This window comes from Loxodonta africana, unplaced genomic scaffold, assembly GCF_030014295.1.
Source record: "Loxodonta africana isolate mLoxAfr1 unplaced genomic scaffold, mLoxAfr1.hap2 scaffold_51, whole genome shotgun sequence".
Taxonomy (NCBI): Eukaryota; Metazoa; Chordata; class Mammalia; order Proboscidea; family Elephantidae; genus Loxodonta; species Loxodonta africana.
The window spans coordinates 1,435,344-1,437,813 of NW_026975229.1; positions in this window are offsets into that span (position 1 = coordinate 1,435,344).

Below are 2,470 nucleotides of genomic sequence, written 5' to 3' on the forward strand. Positions count from 1 at the left end.
GGTCTTCCTTCCGAGGTACCTATGGGCACAGTCAACAGGCCGTCCTTCTGACGTATCTCTGGGTACACTCACCAGGCCTTCATTCCGAGGAACCTCTGTGTACAGTCACCAGGTCTTCCCTCTGAGGTACCTCTGGGCACATTCAACAGGACGTCCTTCTGAGGTACCTCCGTGTACAGTCACCAGGCCTTCTTTCTGAGGTCCCTCTGGGTACAGTCACCAGGGCTTTCTCCGAGGTACCTCTGGGTACATGTACGGGTCTTCGTTCTGAGGTACCTCTGGGTACAGTCAACAGGCCTTCCATCCGAGGTATTTCTGGGTACACTCACCAGGCATTTCTTACAAGTTACCTCTGGGTACAGTCACCAGGCTTTCCTTCTGAGTTAACTCTGGGTACAGTCAACAGGCCTTCCTTCCGACGTTCCTGTGGGTACAGTCACCAGGCCTTCCTTAAGAGGTACCTCTGGGTACACTCAAAGGCCTTCCTTCTGAGGTACCTCTGGGTAAAGTCCCCAGGCCTTCTTCGGAGGTACCTTGAGTACAGTCACCACGCCTTTCTTCCGAGGTACGTCTGGGTACAATCTCCAGGCCTTCCTTCCGAGGTACCTCTGGGTACAGTCATCAGGACTTTTTTCCGAGGTAACTCTGGGTACACTCACCAGGCCGTTCTTAGGAGGTACCTCTGGTTACAGTCTCCAATTGGTCCTTCTGAGGTAGCTATGGGTACAGTCACCAGGCCTTCCTTCACGGGTACCTCTGGGTACAGTCAAAGGCCTTCCTTCTGAGGTACCTCTGGGTACAGTCACCAGGCCTTCTCTCCGAGGTACCTCTGGGTACAGTCACCAGGCCTTCCTTCAGAGGTACCTCTGGGTACAGTCAAAGGCCTTCCTTCTGAGGTACCTCTGCGGACAGTCATCCGGCCTTCTTTCCCAGTTCCTTCTGGGTACAGTCACCAGTCCTTTCTTCCGAGGTCCCACTGGGCACAGTCACCAGGCGTTTCTTACGAGGTACCTCTGGGTACAGTCACCAGGCCTTCCTTCTGATTTATCTCTGGGTACAGACACCAGGCATTTCTGCCGAGGTCCCTCTGGGAAGAGTCACCAGGTCTTTCTTACGAGGTAACTCTGGGTACAGTCACCGGCTTTCCTTCTGAGGTACCTCTGGGTACACTCACCCGGGCTTATTTCTGAGGTCCCTCTGGGTGCAGTCCCCAGGCCGTTCTTACGACCTGCCTCTGGGTACAGTTACCAGGCCTTTCCTCCGAGCTAACTCTGGAACAGTCAACAGGCCTTCCTTCCGAGGTACGTCTGGGTAGTCACCAGGCATTCCTTCCGAGGTATCTCTGGGTACACTCACCAGGCCTTCATTCCGAGGAACCTCTGGGTACAGTCACCAGGTCTTCCTTCCGAGGTACCTCTGGGCACAGTCAACAGGCCGTCCTGACGTATCTCTGGGTACACTCACCAGGCCTTCATCCCGAGGAACCTCTGTGTACAGTCACCAGGTCTTCCCTCTGAGGTACCTCTGGGCACAGTCAACAGGCCGTCCTTCTGAGGTAAATGCGGGTACAGTCACCAGGCCTGCTTTCTGAGGTCCCTCTGGGTACAGTCACCAGGGCTTTCTCCGAGGTACCTCTGGGTACATGTACGGGTCTTCGTTCTGAGGTACCTCTGGGTACAGTCAACAGGCCTTCCTTCCGAGGTATCTCTGGGTACACTCACCAGGCATTTCTTACAAGGTACCTCTGGGTACAGTCACCAGGCCTTCCTTCTGAGTTAACTCTGGGTACAGTCAACAGGCCTTCCTTCCGACGTTCCTGTGGGTACAGTCAGCAGGCCTTCCTTCTGATGTACCTCTTGGTACAGTCACCAGGCCTTTCTTCCGAGGTACCTCTGGGTACAGTCTCCAGGCTTTCCTTCCGAAGTACCTCTGGGTACAGAGATTAGGACTTTTTTCCGAGGTACCTCTGGGTAAACTAACCAGGCCGTACTTACGAGGTACCTCTGGTTACAGTCTCCAGTCGTTCCTTCTGAGGTACCTATGGGTACAGTCACCAGGCCTTCCTTCATGGGTAGCTCTGGGTACAGTCAAAGGCCTTCCTTCTGCGGTACCTCTGGGTACAGTCACCAGGCCTTCTCTCCGAGGTACCTCTGGGTACAGTCACCAGGCCTTCCTTCAGAGGTACCTCTGGGTACAGTCAAAGGCCTTCCTTCTGAGGTACCTCTGCGGACAGTCATCCGGCCTTCTTTCCCAGTTTCTTCTGGGTACAGTCACCAGTCCTTTCTTCCGAGGTCCCACTGGGCACAGTCACCAGGCGTTTCTTACGAGGTACCTCTGGGTACAGTCACCAGGCCTTCCTTCTGATTTATCTCTGGGTACAGTCACCAGGCCTTTCTTCCGAGGTACCTCTGGGTACAGACACCAGGCATTTCTGCCGAGGTTCCTCTGGGAAGAGTCACCAGGTCTTTCT